This window comes from Arvicanthis niloticus, chromosome 1 (genome assembly GCF_011762505.2).
Source record: "Arvicanthis niloticus isolate mArvNil1 chromosome 1, mArvNil1.pat.X, whole genome shotgun sequence".
In the NCBI taxonomy this organism is placed as follows: domain Eukaryota; kingdom Metazoa; phylum Chordata; class Mammalia; order Rodentia; family Muridae; genus Arvicanthis; species Arvicanthis niloticus.
Genome location: NC_047658.1, coordinates 73555332 through 73583115, shown reverse-complemented (window position 1 = coordinate 73583115; position 27784 = coordinate 73555332). Strand labels below are relative to the sequence as shown.

General features: G+C 40.1%; 2 pseudogenes across 1 annotated transcript; both read left to right on the top strand.

Annotated features, from left to right (window-relative positions):
* The first annotated feature begins 1388 nt into the window (after window positions 1-1388).
* LOC117715618 (histone H2B type 2-E-like) lies at window positions 1389-1768 on the top strand (annotated as a pseudogene).
* An 11160-nt stretch (window positions 1769-12928) lies between these two features.
* LOC117724471 (tripartite motif-containing protein 30A-like) lies at window positions 12929-21069 on the top strand (annotated as a pseudogene). Its single transcript, XR_013104575.1, has 7 exons — window positions 12929-13351; window positions 14754-14849; window positions 15465-15695; window positions 18729-18790; window positions 18879-18982; window positions 19252-19278; window positions 19513-21069. The product of XR_013104575.1 is annotated as a tripartite motif-containing protein 30A-like (transcript).
* The last annotated feature ends 6715 nt before the right edge of the window (window positions 21070-27784 follow it).

Genomic DNA, 27784 nt, shown 5'->3' with positions numbered 1-27784 from the left:
AAACAACCCAGATGGTCCTCAACAGAGGAATGGATACAAAACATGTGGTACATTTACACAATGGAGTACTACTCAGCTATTAAAAAAAACTACTTCATGAAATTCTCAGACAAATGGATAGAACTAGAACATATCATCCTGAGTGAGATAACCCAGAAGAAAAGAACACACATGGTAAGTGGATATTAGCCCAAAAGTCCAGAGTACCCATGATACAACCCACAAACCATATAGACTTTAAGAAGAAGGAAGACCGAAGTGAGGATGCTTCAATTCTACATAGAAGGGGCAAGAAAATAATTACAGGGGTATAGAGAGGAAGAGACCTGAGAAAGAAAAAGAGTAGAGAAAGGTGGAAGGGGGAAAGAATCAGCTACTGGAAGGGAAAGAAGTAGAGAGGGCCAAGAAATTGAATGTATATGTATACGTATATGTGTACGTATAGGTATGCATATATGATGTATATGTATATATGTATATGTATATGTAGCAATTGGGTATGGGGTCCTGGTGGTAGCCACTAGGAAGTCCCTTATGCCAGGGAAGCGAAAGGCTCCCAGAAACCAACAGAGATGACTTTATCAGAAATACCCAACAAAGGAGAGATAGAACACCTTCAGTAGATAAGCCTAGTCCCCTAGTTTAGGGATGGGACCACCTACTCACCTGAATTTTTTTTTTTCCATGAAAAAGCATGAATCGAACCTGGAGAGAGAGAGCAAAGGGCATGGGCTTGCCCTCTGTAGGGGGCTACCTTAGCCGCTGCGCCACTGCTGGCTTGCTAACCTGAAAATTTTTAAGCCAGAAATATTCCTGTCCATAGGAAAGACAGGGACAAAAAATGGAACAGAGCATGAAGGAAAGGCCATCCAGAGACCACCCCACATAGGGATCCACTCCATCTTCAAATGCCAAATTCTCACACTATTGCTGATACCAATAAGCACTTGCTGATAGGAGTCTGGTATGGCTATTCCCTGGGAGGTTATACCAGTACCTAGGTAATATGGCTACAGATACTCACATCCAACCATTGGACTGAACCAGGGACCCCAATGGAAGAGCTAGGGGAAGGACTGAAGGAGCTGAAGGGAATTGCAGCCTTATAGGAAGATCAATGTCATCTAACTGGATCATCCAGGGCTCCCAGAGACTAAACCACCAACCAAAGAGTATACATGGAGTGATCCATGTCTCCAGATACATATGTAGCAAAGGATGGGCTTATCTCACATCCATGAGAGGTGAGGCTGTTGGTCCTGTGGAGGCTTGATTCCCCATCACAGGGGCATGCTAGAGCCTTGAGGCAAAAGTGGATGGGTGGGTGGAGGAGTACCCTCATAGAGGCAAAAGGAAGGGATACTGTTTTCTATTCTTTGATGTCAATCATGCCTGAACTGTCCAAATCCCTCCCAGCTCCCAAGAAGGGCCTTAAGAAGGCTGTCATCTAGGCACAAAAGAAAGACTGCAAGAAGTGCAAGGGCAGCCAAAAGGAGAGCTCCTCCATCTATGTGTACAAACTGTGAAGCAGGTGCACCCGGACACTGGCATCTCGTCCAAGGCCATGGACATCAGGAACTCATCGGTCAATGACATCTTTGAGCACATTGCTAATGAGACTTCCCATCTGGCACATTACAACAAGCAGTCTACAATCACATCGCCTGAAATCCAGATGGTGGTGAGCCTCCTACTTCCCGGAGAACTGGCTAAGCACACTGTGTCCGAGGGCAACAAGGCTGTCACCAAGTACACCTTCGCCAAGTAGCAGCCCCCCTAAATGAGGCTGGCTCTTTGGGTCTTTAAAGGTCATTGCATACATCTGCTCAGATCAGGAGAGAGTTTTGTTTTACATTGTTTTCTATTTTATTTTGCAATAGTTACTAGTTCCTATTCCAAAGTTACTTTAAGGGTCTTGGAAAAGGTACACTTCAGAAGTTTTAAGCCTTTGTGGTTTTGGGTTTCTCTGTGGGTACCTGGTAATTAGCTGTTCCCTACTTAGTATCTTGGATTTCTTTTTAGACTAGGATAATGGAGGTGGGTCTCTGGGACCTGATTCCTTGTTCTAGACTGTTGTGTCTGAGTGCCTTTTATTTGTCGACCTAAAGTGAGGTGGTTTCCTTACCTTGGCACCTAGAGGGCTCCAGAACACAGCTCAGTCTGTGTCAAAAGATGCTGGGTACCAGCCGACTACAACTGAAACTGCTCTGTCCCTATACTTGATGTGTCCTGGGCACCAGCTTAGAGTGTTATTCCTCTAACTTACTGATTTACAAACTCGAACGTTCTTCGTTGCTGCAGATTTGGAAGAAGTCTGTTGTGATTCTTTATCAGGCTTTAGAATCCCTGCTCCTGGGTTGCTTTAGATGTTTGTTTGTTTGTTTGTTTGTTTTGTTTTTCTTTTTGTTTTTTTTTTCATTTAATACTTTGCATTAACTACTGCAGTGCCAGGTTACCAAAAGGATACTGCTCTTTTTCTCTCTGGGCTCAGGAAGCAATCTTTCTAATCCACACACTCAGGAATTAGCTTTTTCCCTCCTGTCATGTCTCCACGAGAATTTGTCTGAAGTTCACTTTGCTTCCTTGTTTAATCTGTTGTTGGTCAAGCTGGTCAGATATTTTTTTTACCTCTAGAGCTGGCCAATGTCTTATCCACAGCAGATGCTACTCTTTTTATTTTATTTTATTTTATTTTATTTTATTTTATTTTATTAGGTTTTTTGAGACAGGGGTTCTCTGTGTAGCCCTGGCTGTCCTGGAACTTCGAACTCGCTCTGTAGACCGAGCTGGCTTGAACTTAGAAATCGACCTGCCTCTGCCTCCTAAGTGCTGGGATTAAAGGCGTGTGCCACCACTGCCCGGTGATGCTACTCTTTTAAATTACTTACTGAATTAATTTTTATGTAAATTCTGGGGCAGCCAGGGCCTTCTCCATTTGATGTATATGAAGACACTATGGAAAAGAAATGTTTTAAGGATTCTTTCTCCAAATTTGTCTTATCTATAGTTACTGTGGTGGTTGTTTTTGGTTGTCAACCAATGCAGCTTGGTAACCTTCTTCAATATAAGAAGCAGATAAGGAAGAAAAGACAAATATTTGTGAAATAAATTCAAACTACAGGGTCATATCTGCTGTCACTCGTTATCCCATATTTTAGCAGATCTGAGAGTGTAGGAAAACAATGGGAGAGGCAACAGGAGTGGGGATGAGAGGTGATGGTGACTGCACAGGCTTCTCTATCATTCCCTCACTCAACTAACTTTCTTTCTTAAATTAACTATCTTTCTTCATTTCTTTCTTTCTCACTTTCTTTCTCACTTTCTCTCTCTCTTTCTTTCTCACTTTCTTTCTCTTTCTTTCTTTCTTTCTTTCTTTCTTTCTTTCTTTCTTTTTTTGAAAATTTAATGTATTTCCCATTCAGTCCTGATGTCAGTCACTATGGCTGAGGATGGACTTTGAGCTCTGTCCTCATATAGTCAGCTGCAAAACATCCTGTGATGGTTTGAATAAGAATGGCCTCAGAGGCTAATATCTTTGAATACTTGGTTCCCAGTTAGCAGGACACTGTTCCAGACAGATTAGGAATATAACATTATTAGAGAAGCTATGGCAGGGTTGCCAGCTTTCATCACTCAGTAGATTCTGACTACCACCTCCATTCTCTCTCTGCCTCAGGTTTGTGTCAACTTTGTGTCTCAAGTTGTGACTTCTTCTTGCTCCAGTGCCATGTCTCCCTGCCTGCTGCCATGCTCCCCAGTGTAGTGGTCATGAACTCTAACCCACTGGAACTGTGAGCCCCAAATCACACATTTTCCTCATAACTTGTCCCAGTCATGGTGTTTATCACAACAATAGAAGAGTAAGGAGACAGATGATGTGTGTGCGCACCGGGTTTTGTACAGTGCTGATGGTGCATCACAGGGCTCCATAATGCTGGAGAACAATAGGCTCATAGAAGCCCATTGATAGCCCTACAGATTTCCAACTTCTACTCAGGGACTTTTGCATCACTATTACCGGTCTTCAATACAAATCCCAAATCAAATGGTGTTGCAGCCCGAGCTGCCCAATAATTGGGGGCCAAATGTTGACAGCCGCTCTGTCAGTGTTGGAACCCACACTGCCAAAAGCCTTTGGGGCTAAATTGTTAGAGCTAGCACTGCCCTAAGCAGTTCCAGTCTGCAGGTTCAGCAAGAGAGAGAGTGAGGACTGACATGAAGAATGGAGACCAGACAGAGTATGATTCAATCCCGTTTATTCTTCAGTCTCTCTTCTTCTCTTCAAGTCCCAAGTCTTGAATTCCTAGTCCCTAGTTCCTAGTTCCTAGTGCCTCCAAGTTCCAAGTTTCCAGTTCCAAGTTCTCTTCCAAGTTCCTGCTACCTAATGCCTAATAACTAACTCCAAGTTCTCCTCTACTCTTCTGTCTGCCTCTTGCCTTTTATATGTCTTACTTCTAAGCCATGCCTCTAAGTCACGCCTTTAATCATGCCTTTAGGTCTTGTCTTTTAATCTGATCTCTAAGTCATGCCCTTAAGTCACACACCTTTAAGTCTTACACACCCAAGGGAAAATCCTGGGGATCTAAAGCAAGATATTATCAGAGTGTGCTCAGCTGTTATAGGCTATTGTAATCAAATCTCTTATCAGAGCATATGGATCAAGATGGCTCCCCACAAAATGGGACCTCATGAGATATTCTGGTGAGGGACTCCTAGAATGGGGGAAATGAATCAATGAATCAGATCATCACTGTGGACTAGGTCTCTTCAACAATAGAGTACATAATCTGGAGGAGCCCACGGGGCAGCTGGCGAGCCCTCTGCAGCTCACTACTCTATCTGCTGGGAGTGTGGTGAGGTGTTTCTGCCTGGCTCTGCACATGACTCCTCCCCATCCTGTCCCTGCTGGATGGGAAATTTTGCTGTGTGGCAGCTTCCCTGAACTGCAACTTCTTCCTGTTCTCATCCTGAAAGAGTCCAGCTCCAACCTCAGAGGAACACTGCAGCTTTCTGTCCCTAGCCTTGTTTTTTCTTCCCTTTGGGCCACACCTGCCACCAAGGCAACACCCAGCCAGAAGCTCAGGTACAGGAGAAACCATGGAGAAGTCTTTCTTTCCATCACCGGCAGGTTTCCAGAGGGTCAGGAATTTTTGGTTGAGTGTATCATGAGTCTCAACAAGTGACATAACAAGTTCCTGTAGCTCTGAAAAATGTTCCAAGCTCCTGGAAGGCAAAGATGCCCCCCAAAAAACTGACTCCCTCTGTGGTAAAACCCCAGTTAATAATGTGGTACCACCCTGTTGGTTGATAGTTCTGTGGTTTTCTTTTTCTCAGTTTCAACCCTCAAAGTCTTAACTTTAATTTCTCTGCTGGCTCACTAGAGACTGTGACTAAATGCTTAGAACCTTAGTGACTAAATTCTCAGGACACAAATTTTGGCCTGAGTTTACTCCTCTCTACAGATTCTGGGTCAGTTGGTTCCTGTCTGAAGGTGTGAGAACAATATTATACTTCAGAGTTTGGAGGAATTTAGAAGAAAGCACTGTCTCTGCTTTGGTGAGTTCAATTTTAAACTAAAAAGAGGGGGGCAGTGGATAACTGCTGGCTTTCTGCTGAGTGTTATGGGCCCTGGAGTCAGAGGGAAGGGTGGCCTGAGGAAGACAGCTCTCAGGAGCTGGAGAGGTCCAGTTATCTCTCCAAATTCTCTCACTTCTTTTCTAATCTTTGATTTTGAGTTGCACATAAATCTTCAAGAGAGAAACTACTCTCCCCCAAAAGTAAGGCCATGGCAGAATTTTAAACAAAAGTTTAAAATTTCTCTGAGTAACAATGGATTTACCCATGATTCTATGGACTCGTTTTCTATGCTTCTGTCTGTGAGATTAGAAGGTCTGACTTTCCTGCAGCTGCCTATCCATTTACTTATACTGTGAAACAGCCTGAAGTCTGAGTAAGATTCCTAACATTACTTAAGTGTTATTACTCTTGCTTGCTCTTTCTACTGGGCAGTGTCTGCCATACCTAACTCAAGATCAGCCCAGACTACTAATTCCAGCTACAAAGAAAGCTGCAGCAGGAAGATCCAAAGTCCAAGGCCTGCCAAAGGACCTAAAAATACTGTATCTAAAGAAAAGTAGCCAAAGGGTGTAGCCTGCTGCAGTGCATGGAGTGGGGGTAGAGGTGGGACTTTTGAGTTTGCACTAGGCCCAGAATTCATTTCCAAGAAAAACACATTGGAGGAGCTGAAGGGAGAAGAGAGAGAGAGAAAGAGAGAGAGAGAGAGAGAGAGAGAGAGAGAGAGAGAGAGAGAGAGAGAACACTGGAGGAGCACAGATTCTAGAATTGTCAGATTTCTATTCCTTTGGGACATGATGTCCCTATGGAGCATGGAATTGTCCTGTGCCTGCCTCCACAGCACAGCTGCTGGAATTATAGGTAAACATTACTGCCCTCAGGGCTTTTCAAGAAATTAGCTCCTGATTGAGTTTAATGATATGAAATTCTCAAAGATGTCTGTTAATAGAAAGATCTAGAGAAATATGAGAAAAAAAAAAAAAGGACCTGGAGCAATGATTTCAGGCTTCACACAAGCTAATATACGACACTAGATGACACAGTCAGGCCTTCCTGTATCCAGGTTGGCTTTGAAGATTGTCACCAGCCCATCCTCTTTCCCTTTGCTCTCTCCAGCTCTGAGTCAGTTGTGGACATCTGTCTTTTGAACTTAGGAACTACTTCTGTTTACCACTGTGTATAATGAGATATTAAAGTACACATATCAGGGTTGTCAATTTTTAACTTTGAAAATGTCTATGCAGTACACATTAAGCTGCTCCAGATAATACTACTCACTATATCAAGCCTAGAACAATCTATTTGCCAAAACTATTTGAAAAAAGACCATTTCTCACATGAAATCAGCACCTTGAAATTTCATCATCCGGAAAGAAACATTTTTACTTTTTCCAGAGTTCCAATCAACTGGGAAATGACCAAGACTACTTAAATTATAATGAAGTGAATTCCTTAATTAGTGCTGGTAGCTCAACAGTCTTAAAGCCAAATCAAAGGCTTGTCACACAAAGAGGCTGGAGGAAGTGTATTTAAAGGTGAACTGCATAAATGTCTCATCTCATTTATGTGGGATGTGTAGCTGACGAACTGCTTGTACTCCCCCCACACGAGAGGAGCCATTTCACTTCCTGTTACACAGCAATGAATGGGCTCACAAAACCAGAACAAGGACTTAATTATCTCATAGTAGTTCTATAGTTCTGGGGAGGGGAGCAAAGAGTTAGAGTTGCCAGTAGCATTGAGAATGGTTGCCTAGCAGAAAATGGAGTTTTCCTTAGCCATCACATGGCCCAATCATTAAAGAAACAAGTTTTGTCTGTAGACTGTTGTTTTAAATGAACAAAACTACTTATTTACCTTAATGTCTCTTGAAAAAAAGATTAATTTTGTTGAAATTGAGGAACATTTGAGTAATTATATGGAAGCCTAGGGCAATGGATTGTTCCTAAAACATATGAAGGTGATGCTGATGAGATCTATTAATGGTGGGAGATATGGAATCTTGGCTGGCAATCTCTTGTCTCCAAACAAGGTTCCAATAGTAGGACTGAGTTGCATCCAATTGAGTTGTTGGCCAAGAGAGGGTGCATGGAATTCCCCCCAAGCAACCCAAACTGTTGCTAAGACAATAGATTCCTCTCTGCAAAGTGTTAGAAGGACTTTTCTCCCAAGGACAACACCCACAAAATTAATTGAACATGAAGGTTAGAGCTAGTGACTACATGGAACCTTCGCTCATAAGTTCTAGTCTCTTTGGTGCAGGAAGGTACTCTGTTAGATACCAAGAGAGAAACATGAAAACAGGTCCAGCCTCAAAACCTTTTCCTACAATATGTCTGGACTGCAAAATATGTTAGGGTAATGGTGGCATAGAACTTGTGGGAGTAGCTAACCATGTCTGATCTGACTTAAAGTTCACTCCATGAGGGGAAGCTCATGCCTGATACTGCTTGGGTAATGAAAAAATGGAGAGTAGATAGCCTGGAGATGTAGTTGAACAAATTTAAACTTATCCACATCTTGCTTACTAATGAATGAGACTCAGAGGATGGTTATTGTATTTAGCTTTGACAATTACTGGGGGATAACCCCTAGTCTACTTTTCTAACTCCTGGCCTGGCTAGTTCCCCAAACGTGTACTACAAATACTTGCTGTTTCTCCTGACCATATGTTCATGGTCCATCTTTTCTCGTGGCAGCTTCCTCCTCTCTCCATGTACTTTCTTCTCTCTCCTACATCTGTATCCCTCAACCAGGTAACTCAAAACCTGCCTACCTATAATTCCTCCAGTAACTGGTTGCAGCCATGTTTATTTAACCAATAGTTTTTAAATTATGGAATAAAGTTTACACAACAAAAGCTGGTAAATGTGAGAATTCATTGGTAGGCAACTAGACTTTCAGATACAGAATTTAGCATTAAAATATATACCAACAGACCAAACCTGAAATTTTTCCTTTTTTTGTCTAATTAAAAAGCCTTTTTATTTTATAATAATAAACAACTTAAGTAATTCTTAGCTAAGATTTACATTCAAAAAGTCCATTCTGTTTATATTTGGTAACTCGGGAGAAAGTTCAGAGTTCTGTTTCTAAATTAATTTCTATCCTAACTTGCATTATCAATCTAAAAACATCTTCTCAGACCTAGAATGTCTTCTTAAATTCAAAACAACTTAAACTTATTATTGTAAGATTATAACTATCAGGTCTTGAGACTTAAGAAGGAAAAAAATATTATCTAAATATGCAGAAGGTGCAAACAACCACTTCTAAAATTATAGAAAGGACAGACAGTTGGATGCCTAGACAGCTATACCATATTCTAAAACATTAGAGTATCATCTTCAGTCTTCTGGCCTAGAATATCTGACAGATCTTTTGTGAATAATGAATTATGAAAGACTGCTTTACCCCTGTCTTGGCAGAGCTTAGTAGTCAATGTCTCTGAACCCATTTGTCCTTTCTAGACAGCATTCTGTCTAAAGATAAACTTTGGGCATTTTCTTTGCCTGGCGACTATCTTGACACAAATGAAGCAATCTCCAAATCCAAGTCAAATGGAGTGCTTCCAGGACCTGACATGTCTTGATGTCAAAAAAATTAAAAAGCTTTACATTAATAATAAAAAAAGATGTGTCCATGCTATATTCTGTAAGTCTGTGAGGTTTTTGAAGACCAACTATCTATTCATAACATATCTGCCAATATTGCCTGTTATTTATTATCTGTTTAACCCAGGATGTATAGTTCTGTAATAATTCAGACTAGGATCTGGAATGACTATGAAATTGATTGTCTCACCACTAACTTGCATTTCTCAATCATTCCTAACAGTTTGAGATGACAGTTACTGAAAGGACGGGACTCAACCTTGTATTTTTAAATGAGTTGCAGAAACACAATACCTATACAAGAGTTCAGATATACATACACTGTACTGTAACAAAAAACTTTACTTCCTGTAGATAAAGGAGTTTGGTTATACATAGAAAAAGTATGAAATGTCTGTACAATGTCTTTGGCTTATTGCCAAATAATAGAAAAAAATTTTTTGCACCTTTGCTGTTAACATGCTGGTTTTGTTTTGTTTTGTTTTTTAATAAAATTCTGAATCCTGTAGCGTATTTTCTATCAATAGCTGATTGATTTCATTATCACCTTGTGCTAGAGAGACTGGTAGACCTGTATAGTATCTGATATGTATTCAATTTAATTGATGATTTTTATTTCTGATCACTTCTTGTAGTTGAATATACAGGAAATTTGGAATCACCCTAAATAAGTTCAACAGTTTCTATACACAAAACAACTCTTTCTGCAGATTGAGAATTAGTTACTGTATTAAGAGATTCTTGAAAATCTAGTAACACCGTAAGAATTGCATATAACTCTAATATTTTAACTGTTTATAAGGACTCTCAACTACCTGATGTATAGCCTGCCCTTCACAATTTATTTGCATATGTATTAAATATAAGAGCACCAGGAATTGGTGTCCCTTTTGTTATACAGAGGAGAATACAATTAACACTGTCTATAAACTGAAATTGGTTGCCTTTTAGGTACTTGCTGTCAATTTCTCCCAAAAGAAATTACTATACGCTCTCTGCCAATGTTTATTTTCTGCCCATAATGAGACAATCTCAGCAGTAGTGAAGGTACCACAATCTTGAGGGATTTATTCCAGCTAATTGATAAAGTCTCATTTTTTCTATTAGACTCAGTTCAAAAACATTTCTATAAATGTCTTTAATTTTTACTCTCTTTCTGTCATTTGAATATCCATTCCAAGATATAATCTTCTCTCTGCATCAGAATTCTGGTAGAAGAATGACTAGAAGGCAAGACCACTAAAATCCAAGCCCTCTGTTGATCAATGCAGTCCATATGGGCATTTTGTAGTTACTTTTCTATCAGAGCCAATTCGTTTCTCAGCTTTAGCTAATAATCTTCTTGGACTATGTAATTCTTTATCTCCTTGAAAGGTTTGAAATGAATTACTCAGCTCTTGACTCATTTATTCACTTTGTTTTAATGCTATTTTATGTGAATCGGTATCTTAGCTGGATATGTGTCTGTTGGCCACTTGAATGCCTTATGCCCACAGATACCAGTAGGGGTTGTTAGGTACCCTGGAATTGGAGTTACAAACAGTTGCAAATCACCTCCAGGTGCTGAGAAGGGAATCAAGGTATTTTGGGAGAGCAACCAGTGCCCTAAACTGATGATCAATCTCCCTTGATGAGCATATAGACTATTTAACAATGTTTGAACATATAAGTACAAGAATCCTTATATGAAATTGTACCGTATTAGATTTTTTTCAATATTTTTATGGTTTTGTGGGCAGATATTTCATCTTGCAATAATTATTTTTCCTAATACATTTTTTTAAATTTTAATACTTCCATGAATATGATTCCTCATCTTTTTCTTTTACTAAAATTATTTACTCATTTATTTTTTTTCTGTGTGTGTGTGTGTGTGTATGTATGTGTGTGTGTGTGTGTGTGTGTGTATGTGTGTGTGTGTATGCCTGCATGCATGTCTCTGCACCATATGCACAATATGCCAGGAGAGGCCAGAACTGGATGTCAGATCCAGGAAAACTGAAGTTTCAGGGGCTGTGAGAGCTATGTGAGGGTTGGGAATGGAAACAAAAATCTCTGTAAGAGTAAACAATTCTCTTAGTACTTGGAGATCACTCCAGCCTTTTCTTTGTGTTTTAAATGTAACACTGTTTTGCTATAGTATCATAATATCCTTGAATTAGACATTCTCTGCCCTCAGCATCCAAAGAAACTGGTTTTAGAGGCATGAACCACCAGGCTTATCTTAATTTCCTTGTCAGGTCCTTTACTGTTTGAGACATTTCTATACTGAACATCATATCTTGCCTCCTTACTGAGCTCATTGGCTGTTCTATCATTTGTAAAATAGTTCTTATTTGCATGCCTAATATTTTCTTCAGCTTTTCAATCTACATTTCTTCCAAGTACTTGCCTTGCTGTGATGAATAGAAGTGACAAAAAAATCCTTGTTTTCTACACAATTTTGAAAAGAAAAACAAAACAAACTTTCCATTGTCTTAAATTTTTATGAGGTTAGCAGTAGGATTCACATGTATGGATTTAAAATACAAAATTTGATGCCTATTTCTAGACAATTTTAGAAATTTTATTACTAGAAAATGATGTGTATTTTCAAATGCCTCTCATGTAATTTATGATAAGAGTTTCTTTGTGGGGATTGGGGGTAACACAAGGTTTCTATGTCTAGACATAGGAGCCCTGAAACTCACTCTATATACTCCAGGCTGGCCTTGAATTCACAGAGACCCACCTGCCTAACATGCCTGGACAATCAGCCTCATCTGGTAACCATGTAATGTGGCTAGTCTATTGGTTTTTTCATGCTAAACTAATATTACATATTATTGGGGAGAACTCTGTATACTTGGAACTATAATTTTTTATGTGGTTTTGAACTCAGAATCATGCTGGCACACATACCTAGAGTTTCTCATCAATGTTTTTGGCTAATTTCTAGACCAAGATGTAATCTTAACATTGACAAACACAAGGTTCACATAACCCCTAGTAGGGGGGGGCATAATTCCTCACATACATTGTTCTGGCTATCAGTATTTTTCTTGGTTACTTCTATGGATTAGAACTGGCTCATGTAAAGAAAAAGTCTCCAGAGGAATGATTTTCATACATTTTCAATGTATTAAAGACAAATGACCCTTCTGAATGAGCATCTCAATACATCTAGTACAGGGAATAACTTAACCATGTGAACAAATACAAAAGTAGTCTTTTATTAGATGGCAATCAGAGAATTCATTGCATATATGAATCAGGAGATAGGACTATATGCACTGCAGGTAAGCACTTGCTCTTTCTAGTGAGAAACTTGTAAAGAGAGGATCAGAGTGAATAACATCACCTTGTGCTGAGAAAAGTACAGTGACCAGAGACATGAGAGGTTTGCTGCTTTTGACACTGAAAATGGTGCCTGGGAAATGAAAGAAAAGGATAGAAAAGAGGTTACATAAAGTTGTTACACTTTCTCTCTGCTCTACTGAAAGGGAATTAACAATCCTGTGGCAAATTTGTTATTTGGAATGACCAAGGAATAGAGCACCTAGTAGTATAAGAAAATGTTATTTGTTATGTCACTAAATATTCTTCTATATTTCTTCCTTTTTTTTTTTTTTTTTTTTTTCCCTACTCATTTTGGTCCTTCCTGGATCTCTACAAAGTGTGCATTCTGCTTTCCACTTCTTACATGGTCTTTTTCAGCATCCCTATCAAGAAGGAACCTAGACAGACAAAGGATCACAGCAATGATGGCCTCATCAGCTCTGGCAATAATAAAGAAGGAGGTTACTTGTCCTCTCTGTCTGGAGCTCCTGAAGGAACCTGTGAGCACTGGTTGTGACCATAGCTTCTGCCGAGCCTGTATCACACTGAACTATGAGTCCAGCAGAGGCACAAAAATGGAGGGCAGCTGCCCTGTGTGCCAAGTTCATTACGACTTTGGGAATCTGAGGCCTAATCTACGAATGGCCAAGATAGTTGAGAGGCTCCAGGGGTTCAAGTCCATCCCGGAGGAGAAGCAGAAGGTGAATGTCTGTGCACACCATGGAGAGAAACTCCAGCTCTTCTGTAAGGAGGACACGATGGCCATCTGCTGGGTTTGTGAGAGATCTCGGGAGCACCGTGGTCACCAGACAGCTCTCATTGAAGAAGTGGACCATGAGTACAAGGTAAGGAGCAGTAGGATACATTAATCAAAGCAGAAAACAGTAATAAACAGGAAAGCTCCAGTTTGTTTCGCAGGGTATTAATCTGTTCATCATAGAATTAAAATCTGATATGTCATTCCACTCTTTTTTAACACTTTGAGTCCAAAAACATATGGTGATTTATTCCACCAAATCATAAGAGAATCTGCCTGGAATACAATTACTAGGATAGAAAACAAATATTTTGAATTGTTTCTTTAAACTGAGTTAATATCCAAGAAAGCCAAATCAGCAGAACATCTGCTGAGTTATTCTGTGTTTATATCCTTTCAATGTTAATGTCAGATACATTCAAAGGGCCAGTCTTGTCTACAGAGTGAGTTCCAGGACAGCCAGGGCTACACAGAGAAACCCTGTCTTGAAAAACAAAACAAAACAAAACAATTCCTTCAAAGGACCTAACATGCTGTCTAGTGACTTTCAACAATGGTGTTAATAAACACGTGACACACAGCAGTGAAGAGAATGTGCATGTGGCAGCTGAAACATCGGAGAAGAGAGAAAAGATGTCCACAATGAAAAGCAGAGCAGCAAATTATGTGTTAGATGTTTTCTATGTGTTGATGTTTGTTTTTGAGCTGAAGCATTAACTCACAGAGACTTTGGAAGCATGCACAGGGCCTGAAAGAGGCTGCACCAGATGGGGTCCTAGAGCTGGAAGAACAGCTGAACCCATGCCCACATCCTAAACCTACAAGTAATCTGTAACTGAAGGCTACTTGAAACAAAACATTAATTCTTCTCATAGGAGTCAAACTGGGAAATAAACCATTCTAAAGGAAAGTCCCAAGCCCAGCAACCTCATAGGTTCTTTGCTTATATATTTAATGTGTTAAATCTTTGATATATAAAGCACTAGTTTTTCATGAGATTTCCATGAGGTGGGAAATTGTGTATCTCTGTGTCTTTGTGCTCTTCTTGTGTTTTTTATTTAGCACTTTTTATGGTTTCTTCATTTTGTCATATTCTAATGTCTTTAGTCATTTTTATTTTTATTTTTATTTTTCATATGTACTTTTTTTTACTCTGTTATTGTTCCTTACATGCCTCTTGGTTTCCTAACAAGAGAGAGAAAGGATGTGAATTTGGATGGGGGGAGAGGTTTTGGGGAAACAATACTCAGCATATATTGTGTGTGGCTAGAGAGATGGTTCCGCAGTTAAGAGTACTGGCTGCTCTCTCAGAGGTCCAAATTTCAATTCCTAGCGAACACATGGTGGCTCACAACCATCTGTTATGAGATCTGATGCCCTTTTCTGTCATGCAGGCAACCAAGAAAGTAGAGCAGTCATATATGTAAAAAAAAAAAAAAAAAAAAAAAATGTTGTTTAATGATGACTCTGCTACAATTCCTTTCTCACAGAGGGAGCTGCAGGCAGCTCTGCAGACACTGATGGAAAATGAGAAAAGATGTGATGAATGGCAGGATGACCTTCAACAGCAGAGAGCTGACTGGGAGGCAAGTGGGGATCTTTCCTAAGGGCATCAGCCTGATATCTGGGAGGGACCTGGTCAAGAAGCTCCTGGGGTATTATTATCTTCCCAGCAGTTGATGAGGCCAAGAGGCCTTGATTACTCCTCCCTACTGGTTCCCCCAGAGCTGGAGATGCAGAATCAGTGGATCACAACTGAGCTGGGCTTTGTTAGAAGCTGGCACCACAGAGAGTGTTTGGTCAGAATGGCTGCTGGGTCCTACTCCTGCAGTGCCTTCTGAAACTCAGAATTTTGGGAAAGATGCTTAGGAATGGGCCACAGTTCTATTCTTGAGATACAGCTTCCTCAGGGGTTCAGAGGTAGTATGAGGAATATATAGGCAGACCCAAGTATCTTGGGCATCCAAGTAAAAAAAGGGCCACATCCCACTTAGGCTAAGGTGGTTTTGGTAGAGGTGACCTTACATTTTGTTTTTAAATGTTGTGAACAGACATTGAAAGGAGACAAATGCTTCCCTAAGAATCCCTTCCTTTTTCTAAGCCCAAGTCACTGTGAAAGCTCCGCACCCAGAGCAGTATTTCTCTATCTCCTGGTCCCATTTAATCATCCCGAATTTCTCTCTCTTTTCTTACCCCTGAAGAACCAAATACAGAGTGATATAGACAATGTTCAGATGGGGCTTAAAGGACTGAGAGACCTCCTGGACTCCAAGGAGAATGAGGAGCTGCAGGAGCTGATGAAAGAGAGGGAAGAGGTCATGAAAAGGCTGGAAGAGTCTAAAAATAAGCTGGAGCAGCAGAGGCAGTGGGTGAGAGACCTCATCTTAGATGTAAAACATCAGTTGGAGCTCTCAACCATGGAAATGCTGCAGGTAAGACTACATGAGATCTCAGTGTCTGGGAGTCAGGGGACATGGAAGCCATTGCCCTCCCTCTCTGCTGCTGTGTTCTTCCTGGTGATGACAGGGAGCTCTTCTTGTAGTCTTTGCTGAATCAGTTTCAGAGGCAGGAGGAACTGCTGCATGCATGATTGCCAAGGGGAAATTGTATTTTATTGGTTTATCAATAACTTATCAGCACTAAAGCTAACTCTTGGAAAGAAGATCTCTTACATCATGGATATTATTACCTTGCTCTATTGCTGAGTATATGTGAAGCACATTTCAACTGTCAAGTTAATCACTTCACCGGAATTTAAAATTAATAGAGTTTGTTTCTCCCTCTGATGATTTGAGACATTTACCCTCACTGCCTCTGATTCTAGTGGACCAGGACAATGTTGTTTGGGGTACCATCCAAGAACTCGGAAATGTTTCCTGACTCTGTCTCCCAATTACTGATAAGAAAGGAGACTTCTTTACCTATGGAGGTATAAAGTTTGTAGTATTTGATCTCTATCACATTTTTGAATAATTTATTTCAAAGTCATAGTCTGGCGATGAATATCCCTGTAGGAATGTCCCTTTCATCTGAGTTATCATCTTACAGACCTTGCTGGTTCTAGAACTTTTTCATAATCCTTTCATGGCTTCTTTTTCATTGTGTTATTTTAAATTGAAAACATTCATAATAGATATAATTATGCATCTATATCTAAAGTGAGCTAGTTAACATAACAACTCCAGCTAACACACTTCATAATTCTGAAATTTTATCTCTTGAATAATGAAGCTGATCATTTTTCTGTGCCTCCAGCCCCTGATAACCTCAATTCTAATATTTACTGTTGTGAGATGAAATATGTTTACATGACACATATTTCAATAACATCATTTTGTGGGTTTTGTTTTTTTTTTTCTGTTTCCCACTGGGTACATAGAACAAATTTTCTGTGTTCAGAAAAGTTACCAAATGACAATGTTTTTTACTTTTAAATGCCAAATATTTTAACATATATGCTGATCATATCATTTTAACCATTTTTCTGTTGATTGGTTCTCCAATTGACCCATTATTTTATCTATTATACTAATGATTCAGAGGACATGGACATACTGAGTTCTTTATGAGAACAAACCTTTGCACCAGAATTCAGTTCTATCTAGAATAAGTAGTTCTCTCACAAAGAATGGAGATCTTTCTTACTATGGAATCTACTTTTGTTTATTTATGTTATATAAAATAAATCCATATGGGGTAGCCTGTGATCTCAGAACTTCAGAGCCTCTAGTATACAGAAAATTTTAAAAATAGATGAGCAGCCCACAATAATGAAAAGAAAATATAGACTTTCTATCCAAGTTCAAGGTCTGCAAATGCAACTTAATCTTAGGTGGGTTCAAGGCCAGCCTGCTCTACATAGTGAGCTACAGACCAGCTCTGTTACAGAGTGAGATTCACAACTCTCAAGGTAAAAGTTGCAAGAGAATGCAGAATGTCCAGCCCTAAATAGAATATATATATATATACATATTGCACCACTAATTCAAAGGCCCAGGGATCATTGCAGAAGAAAGGACAGAAAGAGTGTAAGAGCCAGATGTGATGGATGACTACAAGGAAAACACTGTCTTCTGGACACAGCTTAGCAGCAGCACATGTGAACTAAGATTGGTTTTGACACCAAACCCAAGAACTGTGCAAGCCAAATTCTAGTATGAAAGTAGACTTGCTTAGGAAGCTCAACCATACTCAAGGAGCTACTGGTAATTCTTAACTTCAGGGAGTAAGAAGGTTATAGTTCTTTAAGAATGTAACTTTACATATATCTACCAATATCCAGTAGAACCCAACCATCTAAGAATTCTCGCATATTGTTATGTTTCAAACCTAGGAAAGTGGTGAATTGCAGTACCTATTTAATATCACAAAGGACTCGGCCAGTCAAGTCTTGATATCTGTCCTCAATAAGCCAATATAAAGAAGCCTAGTTAATATTGGAAAGCACAGGAAGATTTACTAAAGGGGGCCAAATTTTGAAAAGAAGGAAGAGATTTAAAAAATAATCTGTGCATCTTCAGGTTCAATATGTGAGATCAAAGTTTAAATAGAGACCCAGGAATATGTACAGATGTGTAGTCCAAGTCAAGGCATGCTCCTGTCCATCAACTCCCATCATGCTCTAGACCATAGTGTCACACTTTAAGGTGGTCAGACAAGTAATTATTTGTTTGAAATCTTTTGAGGAGAACACCTCTTCCTCTGAATAGAGCTGTTTTTCTTCTCTGAATATGAGATCCTGGAGAAATTCCAATTTCTTGAGAGTCTTTGTTTCAATAGTTTGATAGTAAAATTGAGAAACACACATATCTCTTTAGATCAACTTCTTTCCTGCCAGGCCAGTTGCAGAGAGGAAAGAAAAACAGAAGGGTGGAATGAGGAGGGTAGGGTTTGGAGAGATCTGATTAGTTGGTTTTAAGTATTGAATGTGTTAAACTTTTTGTCTTTTTGGTTTCCTCATTAATAATATATCAAATAATGTTTAAATGAGTAAAATAATTTGGAATTTAGCTTCTCATACATGTGATTTGCCTGTAAGGGACTGGATAGCTAATATGTAGCATGAAAAGAGGCATGAGTTTATGTGTTTAACAGGATGTACATCAAAACCTGTATAAGTTCTCTAACTATTGTTTCTTCATCTTTAGTCTCCAACGCCTGGTAGTATAAGACAGAAAGAGCCTGGTCTACAAAGTGAGTTCCAGGACAGCCAAGGCTATACAGAGAAACACTGTCTTGAAAAACAAAAACAAACAAACGAACAAAAAGAAAGAAAGAATGTATTAATTAATTTACATATAAGACAAATCAAGTGTCATACACTGTATTTATAACATGTCTTGGGGAACTATGGGTGACTGATTTGATTTTCTTCTGATTTGGGCTCTGAGGCCAGTAAGAATGTGACCATGATTTGCAAGAATATGAAGAACATGCTATTAACTGTGACTTCTCCCTCTCCCTAGGATGTGAATTCTGTTGTAAGAAGGTATATCAAGGCAATAGGAAACGATAGCCCTATTGTGTGGTAAGAATTATTTGACAGAGTGATAGCAAATCAGTAGTGGTCAAAGGTCAAAACGTTTGAGATATGAAGGTTAATTCCTTATCCCTAGGAATCAAATCTTGAAACTGAAACAGCCACAAACTATCCCGAAAAAAAGAAGAAAAACATTCCATGTGTTTCAGGATCTGAAAGGCATGCTGGAAACATGTCAAGGTAAAAACAACTAAATTGTGTGATTCATTGTGCAATTCTAGGTGTGGTTGAGGTGCATATGAATGACAGAAAGGATTCTGAATGTGGGTAGAGGGACTCAGGAAAGCAGATAGTGTGTCCCTGTGATGTCATTGTGTATGATGGGAAATCATTACTCATTCCATCCTATATCCCAATTTCCAAACCTTCCACTAATCTGGAGAAGTGATGGACTTTAATGGTTTGATTCCCTCACTTGTATTTACTGCTGTAAACTTTCATCATTTCAGGGTTCATGGATGGCCGGCGATACTGGGGTAAGGCAAAACCACAACACCATAAGCCCCTCTCCTCTCAATGTCTTCCAGAGTTTATTTCTCTGTTAAGTCTCAAGTTTCATGTTGCTTTTCTCACTATGCACAGCACTCTGCCTCTCCTTGACTTTAAGTCCTTCTCCACATTTCCACTTGGCTTCTGTTCCTTAAGTTACAAATAAGCAGTACCCTTTATTTCATCTGACTCAAAACTTCATGTGTCTCATTTTTCTGCAGTTCATGTGACTCTACATGCAAACAACCATGCAGTCATTGCCATTAACAAAGAAACAAAACAAATATAACATACAAGTTACTATAAAAGGAATTTGAAAATTTCTGAAGCCTATAACTTGGGTGTCCTGGGATATCCAGCTATCCACTCAGGAAAACATTACTGGGAAGTAGACGTATCCAGAAAAAATTCCTGGCTCCTGGGATTAAATGATGGACTGTGTGCTCAATCCCGACTTCATTCTATAAATGAAATGGGCTTCAAAGTCAAATATAATTCTAGTGTTAAACAACATGGAAATTATCAGCCTAAATATGGCTACTGGGTTATAGGGATGAAGAATAGGTCTGTATACAATGCCTCTGATGAGTGTTCTGTTACCCACAATTCCAGTGTCTTGGCCCTCTCTCTGCCTGGTCCTCCCAGTCGTGTTGGAGTTTTCCTGGACCGAGAAGCTTGCACTCTCTCATTTTATGATGTTTCTAACTTTGGAGCTCTCATCTATAGGTTCTATGACCCTTTCTTCCCTCATACAGTCTATCCATATTTTAATCCTATGGAATGTTCAGAGCCAATGACAGTATGCGGGCCACCCTCTTGAATCTCTGTAGGAACGCAGTCAAAAGAATGACCCATGGCAAACAATGCCTTGGGACCTGTGAGAAAGACCACAGAAAATAAGTCAGAGAGCCTATTGCCTCAAGGGCATTTTGTTCCTTAGATTATTCTTGGACATGATTTTGTGCCTCCTGGAACAAACATTTGCCTTCAACTTATAAGGCATGTTTACTCTTGTTGGATGTCAGAACATAGCTATAGAATCCATTCCTGGGAAAGGATACACTGAGTGCTGACCTCAGTGTACACTGATTCTAGACATGGCCTTGTGCCTTGCTTTTCTGCTTTCCCAGATATAATATAGAGTATAGTGCAGACCTTCATGTTTAAATTTGTCTGTCCTGAGAAAGTTGTGGGAAAGGGTTGCTCTGTTAATATTTGGTATGTGCTTACTGGAAATTATTTACATGTTATTATGATTATTTTTTTCTGAACTCAAACAACCTTCCTTAAATTGTTGCTTTCTTCTTTACATTCATGTCTAAAAACACAGTGAAAATGAAGTGAAGTTGTCTGCAGCATTAGAGTGTAGTCCACCCCCTCTCATTAATTAAGATCTTCAAATCCCAGTTCTTGCAGAGAGATCTGCCAAGGTGGACAAAGTTCTACACACCTTCCCTTTGTGGTACTAGGGATAGACTCCAAGGCCTCATGCATTCTGAGAAGGTGGTCCACCATAGAGCTTCTTGCCTCAGCTCTGTCAAGTCTCTACAATCCTATTCTTTCTGTCACTGACAAAAGATGAAAGAAAGTTCTACTCCAGCTTGTCCAGCAGTTTAGAAAATTATATATGGGAGTCTCTTGCTAAGGAACAGGTCCGCAGCAGAAGATCAGTTTAACCACAATGCTTGTGTTTAATTAAAGAGTTAAGAAGGAAACCTCTCAAATGATATCCATTAAGACCATGTGTTTAGAGTATCCAGGTTCTAATCCTGACTCTCCACAGAGCAGTGCAACCCTGAAAAACATGCTCTCAAGCCTGTGTTTGCTTGGGTTTGCTTTTTTCATTTGTCTCATTTTGGTTTTTGTGTTACAACTTTGGTGTAAACAGTGTACCTATTTTGTACCTCATTGTAGAAAAATAAATTTGGGATCTTTAGAAGGCTCCAAGGGTAGAAGCCCTTTCCTCCAAGAGTGATGTACTGAGTTCATTTACTCAGTCCTAGAAGTTGGCAGCCAACTCCAATGGAGAATCCTCACCCTCCACACACAAGCTGCAGGACCCATAGTCTGAAACACCTACAAAAATAAAAAATGAATTGTGTGATTTTCAGTAAGTGAAGAAGTACAATGTGCATAATGCATCCACTGCTCACTCAGCAGTTGGTGGTTGTGCTAATTACTGTGGAGACGTGCTGTACTCGTGTTGCATGCAGCAGTGGGCAGCAGGGTGAAGTAAGATTTGGCCCTTCTCATGTGTTGCTGTTAGATTCTGGGAACTGTCATCAAGGCTACTCTAACATGTTATAAATATCTAGTAATATTTGAGGGTTTTATTCTTATTTTCTGAGAGGGTATTTTGTTCAGCTACATTTGCTAACAAGTAAGTTAAATTCAATGATTTTCCATTTTTTTAAATTAAGTACTTTATGTATTTATATTCCAAATGTTGCTTCCCCTCCTGGTTCCACATCCCAGAATGCTTCACACTGTGCCCCTTCTCCTTGCCTTCTGAGGGGGTGCTGCCCAACACTCTCACCTACCCCCATTCCACCAACCCCCACACCCAGTTTAGCCCTTCCCTGGAGCATCAAGTCTCTACAGGATTAGGCACATTCACTTCTACTAAGGCTAGACAAGGCAATCCTCTGCTACATATGTGCCAGGGCCATGGACAAGCACCTGTATGCTCTTTGGTTGGTGGCTTAGTCTCTGGGAAATCTCAGGTGTCTGGGTTAGTTGACACTGTTGGTCTTCCTATGGGTTTGCTATCCCCTTCAGCTCCTTCAATCCTTCCCCTAACTCTTCCATAGAGGTCCTCAACAGGAATGGTTGGCTGTAAGGGTCTGCATGTGTCTCAGTGGGCTGCTGGTAGAATCTCTCAGAGGACAGCGATCCTAGGCTCCTGTCTGCAAGCACAACATAGCATCAGTAATAATGTTATGGTTTATTACCCACCCATGAGATGGATCCCAAGTTGGGCCAGTCACTGGATGGCCCTTTTTTTATGCTTCATTGTTGTCTCTGCATTTCTTTTAGACAGGAGCAATTCTGGGTCAAAATTTTCGAATTTTTGCCCCCCTGGGGATTCAGTCTACCTACTAGAAGTGGTTTCTTCAGGTTTCATCTCCCCAGTGTTAAGCATTTTCAAAATTTCCTTCCTTAGCCATAATATCACACCCATAGAGTCCTAGATGCCTTTCACATTCTAGGTTTTTGGAGCTTTCTAGAGGTTTCCCCCACAGCCTCCACCCACATCGGCTGCATATTTCTATTCATTCTCCTGGCCCTCTGGGCTTCTCTGCTGTTTCTTCCATACCTGATCCTGCACCCCTTTTCCCTCTCCCTCCCCTCTCCCATCCAGGTTCCTCCCTCCCACTGCCTTCTATGATTATTTTGTTCCCCCTTCAAAGTGAGATTGAAGCATACCAATAACTTCAGCCTCGGTTGGGTTGTGAAATGTAAACAATAAAATGTCTTGGAACTTATATTGTTTCTACCATGTAAGTGGTATCTGATATGGTATTTGTTAAGTTTTGTCTCCCTTTTGATGTGGCCATAATAAAGTATCATTCAAATCTGCCATGGTGGTTGTGATACAATCCCAGCACTCATGGAGCAGAGATAGGAAGATTTCTGTGCATCTGAGACCAGCTCAGTTACAGACACTTTGCTTTGCTTTGCTTTGCTTTGCTTTGCTTTGCTTTGCTTTGCTTTGCTTTGCTTTGCTTTGCTTTGCTTTTAAAGAGGAATGTGCTAAGCTTTGAATGAAGTTTGTGGTTCAAGAGGACATAGTAAGAGATTACTGAGGAAAAGGAGTTTATTTAAAGACTCATATTGACATAAACAGACAGACAGGGAGAAGACATAGCATGTATTGTGGTTCACAGCACAAGTGAAAATTGAATGTAGGCATCCTGGCAGGGCACCAGGGGCCCTGTGACAGAAGAGCAAGACTCTTCTGCCTTTTAGCAGGAGCCTGCAGCTAGGCTCTTTGATGTCCAGGAAAGACTCAGAGCAGCCAGGACACAGGACAATGCACCTTCTCATTTCTAAATGGAACCTCATTTAGATTAATGTGGCTCCTGCAAGGCAGCTGCTGAGGACTCAGTCCCCTTAGAGTGCCTGTCTTTGTGAGAGAAGCAAGGGGAGCACATACAGGAAAGCAAGCACAATCCAGATTCTAGCATCACATGCTGGTAAAGCATGCAGCAGCCCATTCAAAACTGTCAACATGATTTGTTTTAAGACTGAGAACACCTAATTATAATGACTACCATTGTAAATTTTAGAACTAACATGAATCCAATGGTATTTGGCATGACACTCAAGATGGCTCCTTCCCCTTAAATTCTGAACCTCCTTCCAATAATTTGAAAAGAATAAAAAGCATCAATCCACTCTTCCAAATGCCTATCTAAATCCTCTTGTATATTCAACATATTAGTAACATTTTTTTGCTAAATGATTAACAAAAGTAGCTGCCTTAAATTTTTGTGTCACAGCAATTGCAGAAGCAGTGGTGCTAGCAATTAATATAATTAAAGCTGTTATACCAGCAATAATCAAACCCACTACCCTCTCACTTCTGCTTAAAGCCTGACTCATTTCTTTCAGTACTTGCAAGCTATTTTTAGAATATCAAGGTTCTGTGATACTCAGGGCACTAAAACAAAAGTTGGTTGATAGACCTCTGTAACTGACATGCCGAATTTCAAAACACAAACAAAACTAGAAGGTGTACAATCAATGCAACTTACACTAAACACTGTAAAATGAAGGCACAGCATACTCAAATTTATGGGGCACAATGAAAGCAGTGCTAAGAGAAAAATTTATGGCCCTATGTGCCCTCATAAAAAAAAAAAATTGGAGAGATCCTACACTAACAATTTAACAGCACACCTGAAAGCTCTAGAACAAAAAGAAGCAAACACACCCAAGAGAAGTAGATGGCAGGAAACCATCAAAGTTAGGGCTGAAATCAACCAATTAGAAACAAAGAGAACTGTGGAAAGAATGAATAAAACTAAGAGCTGGTTCTAACTAAAGGTCACAGAGACAGCATCCAAATTAATAAAATCTGAAGTGAAACTGAGAAAGTCAAAAAAATCATCAGATCCTACTACAAAAGCCTACACTCAGCAAAACTGGAAAATCTAGATGAAATGACCGAATTTCTCGACAGATACTAGGTACCAAAGTTAAATTAGGACCAGACAAAGTATCTAGACAGTCCCAAAATTCCTAAGGAAATAGAAGCAGTCATTAAATTCTCCCAATCAAAAAAAAAAAAAAAATGCCCAAGGCCAGATGGTTTTAAAGCACACCTAATATCAATACTTCACAAACTATTCAACAAAATAGGAACAGAAGGAACACTGCCTAATACATTCTATGAAACTACAATTACACTGATATCTAAAGCACAAAGACCAAACAAAGAAAAATAACTTCAGACCAATCTTGGTTATGAATGTCAATGCAAAAATTCTCTCAAAATTCTCTCAAGAACACATCAAAACCATCATTCACCGAGATCAAGTGGACTTCATCCTAGGGATGGAGGGATGGTTCAATATACAAAAATCCATCAACGTAATCTACTATATAAACACACTCAAAGAAAAAAAATCACATGATCATTTCCTTAGACGCTGAAAAAGCCTGTGAAAAATACAATACTCCTTTATGTTAAAAGCCTTGAAAAGATCAGAAATTCAAGGCACATACCTAAACATAATCAAAGCAATATACAGTAATCCAACTTGGCTATTTAAAACAATGACTTCATGAAATTCGCAGGCAAATGGATGGAACTAGAAACTATCCTGAGTGAGGAAACCCAGACCCAAAAGGACAAACATAGTATGTACTCACTGATAATTGGATACCATATTATGTACTCACTGATAAGTGGATATTAGCACAAAACTCATGATACCCACAATACAACACAAAGACAAGAAGATGCTTAATAAGAAGGAAGGTCAAAGTGTGGGGGGGTACAATCCTACATAAAAGGGGGACAAATGATCACAGGAGGCAGAGGGAAGGAGGGGCTGGGTGGAAGAGGGGAGGGGGGAAAGGAGTGAGACCAGGTATGGGAAGAGACAGGAGAGAAGTCTAGAGGGCCAGGAGAATGAATAGAGATAAGTAGCAGTGGGGGTGGGAAACGGGGAGAAACACAAGAAAGTTCCAGATGCCAGTAATGCCAGAGGCTCTCAGGACCCTGTGGGGATGACATTAGCCGAAATATCCAACACTGGGGAGAATGAAGAGAATGAAGAGACCACCTCCAGTAGATAGACATGTGTCCCACTGGAGAGATGGGGCCACCCACCCATCTCAAAATTTTTAACTCAGAATTGTCCCTGTCTAAAAGAAACATGGGGACAAAAATTGGAGCAGAGACTGAAGGAAAGTCCATCCAGAGACTGCCCCACCTTGGGATCCATCCTATCCACAGACACTATTTCTGATATTCAGATGTGCTTTCAGACAGGAGCCTGGTATGACTATCCTCTGAGAGGCTCTGCCAGCATCTGACTAACATAAATGCAGATACTCACAGCCAACCACTTGACTGAGTCCAGGGACTCCAATGGAAAAGTTAGGGGAAGGACAAGGAGCTGAAGGGACTACAATCCCACAGGAAAAACAACAATATCAACTAACCAGACCCAACAGAGCTCCTAGGGACTAAACCACCACCCAACATGGTGAGGTCCATGGCTCCCACCACATATATAGCAGAGGACTGCCTTATCTGACTTCAGTGGAAAGGGAGATGCTTGGTGCCATGGGTGGAGGAGCACCTTTTCAGAGGCAAAGGGGAGGATGATGGTGAGGGGTGTTTGAGGAGGGGAGACCATGATGGGGACATCTGAAATGTAAATAAATAAAATAATTAATTTAAAAGAAGAATGATAATACCCAAACCCAAATGCAGAGATACATACGTAGTATGTACTCACTTATAAGCACGCATGTGTCATAAAGTACAGGATAACCATATTACAATTCACACACCCAAAGAAACTCATCAAGAAGCAAGGCCTAACAGGATGGAGGAATCTCACTCTGAAGGGAAAACAAAATACTCATCTGAGGTGGATGGAGGGAGGGAACAAACAGGAACAGGGTGTGAGGAGTGGATCTGGGATGGGGATGGGGATCTGGTATGGGGAGAATGGTTGTTGGAGGGGCTTACGAGGGAGAATGCCAATCAATGGGGGAGGCATCTCTGGGAGGAGCTGGACACCTAGGGTAGGGGAGGTTCTGGGGTGACCCTTGCTGAGACTCCTACTAGCTAAGGATGTGGAGACTGAAGTGGTCTCCTCCTGTAGCCAGATGGGATTTCTACTGGAGAGAGGGTGACATCAACCCAACCAAAACACATTCAACCCAAAATCTGTCCTGCATACAAGATGCACAGAGATGAAGAGGAAGCAGAGATTGAGGGAAAAGGCAACTAGTAACTACTCTAACTTGAGACCCATCTGTAGTAGGAATATTTTAATAAATCCTGTGCCTACCCTCCATGCTGTTAGAGACTATGTAATACTGATAACTCCAAAACTAGTACTTACTAATTTCTATGTGCCATCTTGGCTGCTTTTAACTCCAACTAGTCAATCTTCTAGGCCATGTTCTCTTGGCACAGAGCCCAGGGTGCTCTCCTTGCTTCTCTACCCCATGGCTCTTGTCTCTCTCCTGCATACTCTTCTAAGGCACAGAGTCTCTCTCTCTCTCTCTCTCTCTCTCTCTCTCTCTCTCTCTCTCTCTCTCTCCATATATATATATATATATATATATATATATATATATATATATATATAATCTTGTAGACTCTTCTTATGATCCCAAGCCGAGGAAACTTAACCCCTGCCTATGTCTCTTCTCCCAGCTATTGGCTGCTGGCATTTTTACCAATCAGAATTGACTGGGGTCAGGGTCCCTCAGTGTCTTATGTGCAGACTATCTTGTGCAAACAGTTTTGAGGGACCCAAATTAACATTAAAAAATAAGCAGCATTAGGCCAAACCCACTACATTCATCCTCTGTGAAAAAGCCAACCTCTGACACTATTAGTGATACTCTACTATCCTTGTAGAAAGGAGCCCAGCATAACTGTGTCCTGAGAGGCTTCTTCCAGCAGCTGATGGAAAAAGAATCAAAGAACCACAGTCAAACATCAGGCAGTGCTAGGAAAGAGTATTGCCTGGAATTGGAGACCATCCTGAACACTTAGTTACTTGCAGCCCAAGCCTAAATATAGACTAAATCCTGCCTAAAAAACAAATTGTAAAAAAGTTTTACATAATGATTAACAATTCAGAAGGTAGGAACATCCTAACATTGTCAATAGTTGTGTCCAAAGCAAGAACAACAGTAAAAGCTCATGACCTCAACAAGATGTAAAATTTAGGTAGGGGTATGGCTAGGGACGGAGAATTAGCACAGCATCCACAAGGCCTGGGTTTCAATCCCTGA